The following is a 9,153-nucleotide window of genomic DNA, read 5'->3' on the forward strand; positions in this document are numbered from 1 at the left end:
TAAGCGCAGTACCAGCGCCCCGCATGTGCCAGGGGAGTGTGAGCATCGAGCCTGAAGGGGTGATGCCAACCCTGCGCTCAAGACCGCCAGTGCGCCTCTACGGTCCGGTGTTTCCCGCTAAACGCACTAGCATTGAGGTGCGTGTCTCCAGGCTGGCACGTCCAGTAACAGCCCCATGCATCAGGAGTCTTGTGCGTCAGCCCAGCCTCGCCAGTCAACAGTCACCAGAGCTGCCCGCCAGTCAAGAGTCACCAGAGCTGCCCGCCAGTCAAGAGTCGCCAGAGCTGCCCGCCAGTCAAGAGTCGCCAGAGCTGCCCGCCAGTCGTAAGTCGCCAGAGCTGCCCGCCAGTCGTAAGTCGCCAGAGCTGCCCGCCAGTCGTAAGTCGCCAGAGCTGCCCGCCAGTCGTAAGTCGCCAGAGCTGCCCGCCAGTCGTAAGTCGCCAGAGCTGCCCGCCAGTCGTAAGTCGCCAGAGCTGCCCGCCAGTCGTAAGTCGCCAGAGCTGCCCGCCAGTCGTAAGTCGCCAGAGCTGCCCGCCAGTCGTAAGTCGCCAGAGCTGCCCGCCAGTCAGGAGTCGCCAGAGCCGCCCGCCAGTCAGGAGTCGCCAGAGCCGCCCGCCAGTCAGGAGCCGCCAGAGCCATCTGCCCGGAGCCGCCAGAGTGGCCCGACTGCCCGGATCCGCCCGAGTGGCCCGACTGCCCGGATCCGCCCGAGTGGCCCGACTGCCCGGATCCGCCAGAGTGGCCCGACTGCCCCGGAACTGCCAGAGTGGCCCGACTGCCCGGAACTGCCAGAGTGGCCCGACTTCCCGGATTTGCCAGAGTGCCCTGCCAGTCCGGATTTGCCAGAGTGCCCTGCCTGTTCGGAGCTGCCAGAGTGGCCCGTCAGTCAGGATCAGCCCGAGTGGTCCTCCTGCCCTCCGGCCCAGCCCGAGTGGCCCTCCTGCCCTCCGGCCCAGCCCGAGTGGCCCTCCTGTCCTCCGGCCCAGCCCGAGTGGTCCGTCTGCCAGGGTCAGCCCAAGTGCCCCGTCTGCCCGGCGCAGCTAGCAACGCCACCGAAGTGGGCGACGCCGAAGGTGGAGCAAGGTCCACGTCCTGCACCTGAGCCACCTCCATGATAGGTGGGTTGGGGAGGGAGGGTGTAGCACAGTGCCGTCGGTGACGGCAGCCACCCTCCCTTCCCTCCCTTATTGTTTAGGGGTTATTGTTTGTTGGTTTTGTTGGGGTATTGGGGATTTTCTTGTGTTTTTCTTTTTTTAGGTGCACCTTGAGGGGGGGGGGTACTGTCACGTCCTGACCAGCAGAGGGCGTAATTGTGTTAGTCTTGGTCAGGATGTGGCAGGTGGTTTGTGTTTGTTAAATGTTGTGTTGGTGATTGGGACTTCCAATTGAAGGCAGGTGTGTTGAGTTGCCTTTGATTGGAAGTCCTATATAGGTGTGTGTGTTTTTCTTTGGGGGTGTGGGTGGTTGTCCTTGCACTGCATTGTTGTGCCTGCAAGACTGTTGCTGTTGTAAGTACTGTTTATTGTTTTTTTCAAGTGGATGCTTTACGTGTTTTATTTAATAAACATGAGTGTCCACAATCCCGCTGCGCCTTGGTCCTCTTCTCTCCACTACGAATCTTGTGACACTAAGAAAGTCAGTGATTTGGCTTTTAGACATTACAAGTATCATATGCAATGCTAACTTTCTAGTGATAATACAAATTTCCTTATTCCTTCAGGTCCTTCACTGAGCGGAAGGGATGGGGAGTGAAAAAGTACCATGGCGTTTTCTTATTCATTGCATTTGGCTTGGAGGTAGGCTACAAATATAGAGTGTGTACAGTAAAAAAAATGTATAAAAACATTCTTTTTTAAATTTATTTTCACACAAAACAAATACAAAACAATGTGGTGAAAGTTAAAAAGAGTAGCGAAAAGTGCATGTGCAGGGGAGATGAAAAACCTTGAGGGGCTAGTAATGCACCTCCCCCTTTCAAATATTAATAGAACAAAATGAACAATAAAATGGCCTCTTGATTTGTTCAAATCAACCCGTGACCAGCCCAAGGAACATCGGAGAATAGGAGGCTGGTGAGGGGAAGACGGCTCATAATTATGACTGGAATGAAGTGAATGCAATCAAACACAAGGAAACCATGTGTTTCATGTGCCAATACCATTCTATTCCAGCCATTACTATGAGCCTGTCGTCCCCAATTAAGGTGCCACCAGCCACCTGTGGATCAGATATTATAATTCTTATACTCATATTCCTTGACTGTGTCCAACACCTCTGACTAACATTCCCCATTCTATTTGTGTGATGGAAATTGATGACTCATCATGGACTGCTGGGGTGCCCGGCTCAGTCTCCGGCCTACAGGGCTCGTGCATTGTGATTCCCTGCTCATTCAACTACCCAGAACCAGAGAAGAAGCCCTCCAAATTAACTGGCACCTGGATCAAAAACCAATATGACTATATATACCACCCAGACAGCTCCAACGTCATCAAAAGCTACAGGGGTCGTACAGAGCTGGTGGGAGATCTCTGGCAGAAGAACTTCTCTCTCAAAATCAACCCCCTCCATCATAGTGACAAAGGACCCTTTACTTTCAGGATTGAAATAGAAGACCGTAACAAGTATTCCTACATACAGTACATGACAAAGTCTCCATTGCAGTGAGCAGTAAGTTCCCAGGGGGAAGTTGACAAGGAGAATTTCAAATATTGAATAAATTATAGTATCCCATTGACCATATTGTTATCTGATTAGCTATATCTTCTAGCAGATTTTAATCTTAATGATAGTACAGAAAGGACAGACCCAATAATAAGTAAAAGCACGCTGCAGAGGAACTGATATAACTGTTATCATCTCTTCACTGATTTCAGACTCTCCAGACCCACCCTCTCTGTCAGTGAGGGAGGAGGTGAAGGTGGGGGAGGAGGTGTCTGCCTCCTGCTCTGTGTCTCACTCCTGCCCAACTGAACACCCTCTCTTGACCTGGAGCCATTCCGGAACAGCCAGCATCCAATCACAGCAGCTGACCAAGGGCCGTTGGGAAGTGACATAATCCCTGAACTTTAGCTCCACCATCACTGATCACAACCACTCTCTGATCTGCACAGCAGCATACAGGGGAGGGAAGATGGTAAACAGCGCCAAAACTGTCAATGTCAAATGTAAGTGGACAACACCTTTGTGTTAACAACACTGTTTGGTAGATTTACACTTTCACTTCTGTGAAAACAATGCAGAGGAGGAAAATGAAACTAGAATTAAACTTATTTGAAAAGGAAACATGAACTTTGTCCACGGTCTAGACATACTTCCCTTTTCAAATTAAAATGGATTGAGAGCATGTGGTTGATCAAATTAATCTGTATTAGGGTGTTTTCACATATAGTATTTTTTTAAATAACTGATCACAGTCCTATTTAAAGTAAACTCTGGGTAAAAAAAGGTAAAATAACTCAGTTCTTTGTATTCACACTGGCCTTGCCTTTGAATGAGGACTCAACACTCTTGCCATATCACTTCACCTGTTTTGTGGTCCGAGTCCTCTTCGTATTCACATTGCTATATTAAGAAAGGAACCAATCATGTTTTCCACAAACCTGTACATAATCATCTTCTTTTTTTTGTGGCACCAATGTGAGGGGTTATGGCATGGGAAACGGTGTTGCAGTATTCTAGTCTGTGGTGCGGGAATAATGACAAGCAAACCTGGTGAGCCTTGGAATTCAAGCGAACCTACAGTAACTCAGTTCTGTTTGCATCGGGGGCTCGTTTGAGCAGTCTGAGTTCCATTGGAGTGTTCACACTGCACAAAAAAAGAGTGACCAGCCAGTAACCAATATGCAGAACATGGATACAGCCAACTGTGCTTCCTCAGATCCCTCACCATCAAGGTATTTTTCTACAGGCTGATCTATCTGTGATCATAACCTACAATCCTTGATGAGTTGTTAAAGACCATTTGCCTACATTCACTCTTGTTGTGTCTTATCAAATGAAGAGAAAGCATCGGAGAGTGGTCCTAACTCTATCCACAGGAAAGAGCAGAAAGATACCAGCAGTGAAATCAACACAAACTACCACACCAACAATCAGCTATATGGCAACATGGAGGTATGTACTGTGGTTCTACTGCATACATTTACAGCTGCTGTAGAGATCTGAGAAAAGTTTGCTCTAAATACAAAGGATATAAAAAAACAATAGAGGTGTTGTTGATGATATCTCTGATCTGGTTTCCTATAGGCTGAAGAGGATGGCGACCCATACAAGTGTGATGGTGGAGACAAAGCAGTCTATGGTAACGTGTGAACACAACAGGAAGTATGTGGGAGTCAGCTGGCCCAGAGGCAGTGGTACTCCGTCTCTCAAAGGTTCCAGTAAAATATTAACAGTCTAAACCAATGTAGAAGAGCTGGTGACTGCTTATATTTGTTAGCTTGATGTAGCTTTATAGTCCTTATGGCTAATGAATATGGTACATTCTTATTTGGGCTGTGGCTTTGTGTTATGGCTTTTACAAGGCATTTGTTTATCATCTATGGCTTGGGTGATTCAGAAGAGTTTTTACAAAATGTTTAATATGCACAATAAATCAACCAGTATTTAACGATAGATTGTTCCCCACTTCCCCAGCTGTCTGTTGAAATTGTGTCTTGAGGGTAATCTGAGTGTGGGACTTTCAGTGTTTCTCCACTTGGGGTTGCTCTTTCATTTATTGAGATTTTCAACATCTGTTTATTTCCATGGGGTTTGAGCTATTTCACAATACTGATTTTTGTCAGCTTTCTTGACCCTCTCTATAAGAACATATCGGTAACGGGCATACAAATCAAAATCCAGACAATTATTAATTGTTATTAGGTTCTGATTGTAGCTCTGTATACATGATTAAATCTGGAGAAAAAATAAGAAAGTTTCACAACATGTTTTTGAACGAATCCTTCATATGATTTGAAAGGCTTAGAAACATTTTAATGTATTCAATGTATTTGGTGAGAAAGGCCTCCCCATACTAATTCCTGGGAGTGCAGGATATAGAGTCCTTATCCTCAAACTCCCCCTCCACTAAAAATGTAGAGGTTGACTTGTCAAATGTGTGGTTTTGTTGGTTCAGCCCGAGTAATCTGCATACTTTTCTGGAAGGTCTGTTGGGAGAATATGGACCATTTGTTTATAGCCACACAGCATATTTTTTACAGACCAGTTCAGAAGTGCAATGAGCTACAATCACTCTGGAACTTCCTCAATTACTGTGATCTTCAGGAATTCAAATCAAATCACATTTTATTAGTCACATTCGTCGAACACAACAGGTGTAGACCTTACAGTGAAATGCTTACTTACGAGCCCCTAACCGACAGTGCAATTTCAAAAAATACGGATAAGAATAAGAGCTAAAAGTAACAAGTAATTAAAGAGGAGCAGTAAAAAATAACAATATATACAGGGGGTGCCGGTACAGAGTCAATGTGCGGGGGCACCGGTTAGTTAAGGTAGTATGTACATGTAGGAAGAGTTAATTAAAGTGACTATGCATAGATGACAACAGAGAGTGGCAGTGGTGTGGAGAGGGGGGGGCAGCAATGTGTATAGTCTGGGTAGCCATTTGACTAGATGTTCAGGAGACTTATGTCTTATGGCCTGGGGGTAGAAGCTGTTTAGAAGCATCTTGGACCTAGACTTGGTGCTCCGGTACCGCTTGCCGTGTGGTAGCAGAGAGAACAGTCTATGACTAGGGTGGCTGGAGTCTTTGACAATCTTTAGGGCCTTCCTCTGACACTGCCTGTTATAGAGGTCCTGGATGGCAGGAAGCTTGGCCCCGGTGATGTACTGGGCCGTTTGCACTACCCTCTGTAGTGCCTTGCGGTCGGAGGCCGAGCAGTTGCCATACCAGACAGTGATGCAACCAGTCAGGATGTTCTCGATGGTGCAGCTGTATAACTTTTTGAGGATCTGAGGACCCATGCTAAACCTTTTCAGTCTCCTGAGGGGGAATAGGTTTACCCCTGTTAACTTGGCATGACAACCAAAACTAGTGAGAAACGTGAATGTGTGTATCCAGTTATAGGATGCGCTTGTCAATTGACTCTACCTGACTAAAGGAGAAACTGGGGAATATAAGTTATAAATTGATAAGGGAATTATGTAATAAAGGTAAATGAATAAAGGATCCAACCCTGTCACGTAACCAATTAGTAATTAAGTAGTTATGTAGCATATATAATGAATAATTAAAGTACTAATCGAAAGGCCCATAAGGTCTAGTAGAGGCCCGGGACAAAATGTGTGTGTGTTTTAGTGGGCCTAAGATAACAACAAGTAGATTGTGGTTGACCCGGCAGCTGAGGAACTTTGAGTAACTTAGAGAAGAAAGGGAGTGACCCTCAAGGTTTCTCTAATCTCGGGGGAAAGGAACAGGCAGCGCTGGGTAGTGATTAACAGTGGCGAGAAGTCCGGGGAGGGATACAATTCACCTACTGTTCGTGTGTGTGTGTGTATGTATGTGCGTAGGATATCTATTGTTTGTGTGTAGGTATGTGCGTAAGCGGGGAGTGAGCATAAAATGAACATCTTTGTGTAATGGACTTCAGAACGTTCACTGAATAAACTGTACGAACCTTTTTGCAGAAAGCTGAGTCCTTGCCAAATTATTCTTAACCCAGTGTCTTACAAACCTTGGGGATTAGTCAAGGCTTATTGATTGTTAATTATTATCATTGGGATAGAAAAATTCCACTGACATAAATGCTTGGTACTTACAATCTACCATGATTGTCCATTGTCTGAACCACCCATGTCCCTCTGTGTTGACGGCAGTGCAGTAGAGGGCTTCGGTCTGGTCAAAATGTATTGGTCACGTACATAGTTCAGCAGATGTTATATCGGGTGCTGCGAAATGCTTATGTTTTTTTTATTAATACATGTCATATATCAGTTTGCAAACAATGTAAAACATAATAAATAAGCCAAATGCAACCATGGTCTCTTTTTTGCTTTCTTGAGAAAGGCAACTCCAAAATGCATGTGTTTCAGCCTAGCTCAGTGATTTCTGTGGTGGGGGGGCAGCCAGCAGAAAATTCAGAGCGTAGGGGTTGGTAATAATCTCTAGTTAAGCCGTGATTTGCTCAGTGTTCTGTCACTCATGGGGACACTACGTCGCCGCCAAATCTAAGGGTAGAGATAGAAAATGCAAGCCCCTTGGGTGCTGTCATAGAGTTACATTAGAAGTGCCCATCCAAGAAGGCTCAAGGTCATTGGCCACAGATAAAATGATGTCAAATCACATTATATCAACAGTAGCTTTGATTGGACTGATCATGTCAACATCATACTTTCAAAATCTTAGCTAGCAGTCATCATCATGAATCAAGTTGACATTCTACTGGCAAATCCTATTTAATCCTTGCCATACAAAGATAAATAATTAAGACAAATTGTAGAGAAATCATATCAGTGCTCATTAGCCATTAGACATAAACATTTCACAACAAGTTGGAAATTGCAAATTCAACAATGAGTGGTTTGGAAGGAATCAGTAGCTAACTGCAAGCATTGCTGTCACGTCCTGACCAGTAAAGGGGTCATTTGTAATTGTAGTATGGTCATGGCGTGGCAGGGGGTGTTTGTTTTGTGTGTTTTGGGGTTTTTTGGTTCCAGGGGATATGTTGTAGTTTTCTTTTTCTATGTGTGGCCAAGTATGGATTCCAATCAGAGGCAGGTGTCTTTCGTTGTCTCTGATTGGAAGCCATACTTAGGCAGCCTGTTTTTCCTGTGTTTTTGTGGGTGGTTGCTTTCTGTATACCTTGCAGAACTGTTGATTGTCGGTTTGTGGTTTTCGGTTAAGTGTTCACTTTATTAATAATAAAAGAAGATGAGCACTATACCCGCTGCGCCTTGGTCTGTCCCTTACGACGCCTATGACAATTGCGAAGCAATCACTAGCCTACTATTTAGTGGAGTGACTGTGTGGTGATACGTCTTGGTTTAAGGGTCTCTTTTCCAAGTTTAAAATTATAAACATTGGCCATGCTGTCAATCAAGCGCGATTTCTGCCGCACTCAAAACAACTGTTTACACGGAACTGGGAAATCTGACTTCAGTGAGTTCAAGACAACTGGGAACTCAGGAAAAAACAAGCTCCGACTGGGTAAATACGTTTTGAACGGTCATCAAACTCGGAATTGTAAGTCAGAATTGGGCCTCTTTCTAGAGTTTTGATCTGAAGATCACTGACGTCATCATGATTCAACCTTGTTTTTTTCAGTTTCCAGTTATCTTGAAAGCACCATAAATCCAGAGAATGCCAGATTTGATGACAAAATTTGGTGGTGCACATGTAGCCTATAATCTGTTTTAGAGAAATGTAATTATTGAATATTGTAAGAGATTTCATTGTCTGCTTATATGCCCCATTTTTCTATCCTACGGTTCTGACTTAGGGAGAACTAAGAACAGCCCATGTTCTGATTTCTGTCACTGTACATTTCAAAAGGGCTGAACAAATAGCTATATTGACTACGCTCTTCCTAACTCGCTCATTAATGTCTTATTCGAAATTACAGATTGCCTCTTATCCGCTTGCCATAGTTTGTACATCTCAATTGTCAGTAGAAACCACATTTGTTTAAGTCAGCCATATCAGCTGTTTTTTTAAGGCAGTAAATGAGGCTGAATTAATTGTTTTGCTGCCAGACAAGGCTCCGCTGATAGCCAGGTGTAGCAGTGGTAAGGTTTGGGGACTGCTTTTGGAACTCTGCTGTTGGGGCAGCTTTATGTAGGCCCTAAAAGTTTGTGGGCACCATTTGTCACCGTTATTGTGCAATTCATCTAATGTTTAGGGTTTTTGTGTTGTGTAGTGGCTTTGCTGGCATGCATCCCAATTGTTTTATTTTTTGTTTGCCCCACCAAGATGTACATGCTAAAATCACCACTGACAATGCAGATGAGCCACTGACTGGGTCATTCTTTCCCACAAAGCGCAATCATGAGTTTGTTTGTTCAGCCCAACAGCTGCCACGCCACTTGGTTTGGAACAACATTGTCAAGAAATATAACCACTCTCATTTGTACTATATAGGACTTTGACATAGAGAGTGACATTTGACAATGAGTCTTTGAGCGGTTCACTGTCCAGAGGTTGGTTGTTAT

This window comes from Salmo trutta, chromosome 37 (genome assembly GCF_901001165.1).
Source record: "Salmo trutta chromosome 37, fSalTru1.1, whole genome shotgun sequence".
In the NCBI taxonomy this organism is placed as follows: Eukaryota; Metazoa; Chordata; class Actinopteri; order Salmoniformes; family Salmonidae; genus Salmo; species Salmo trutta.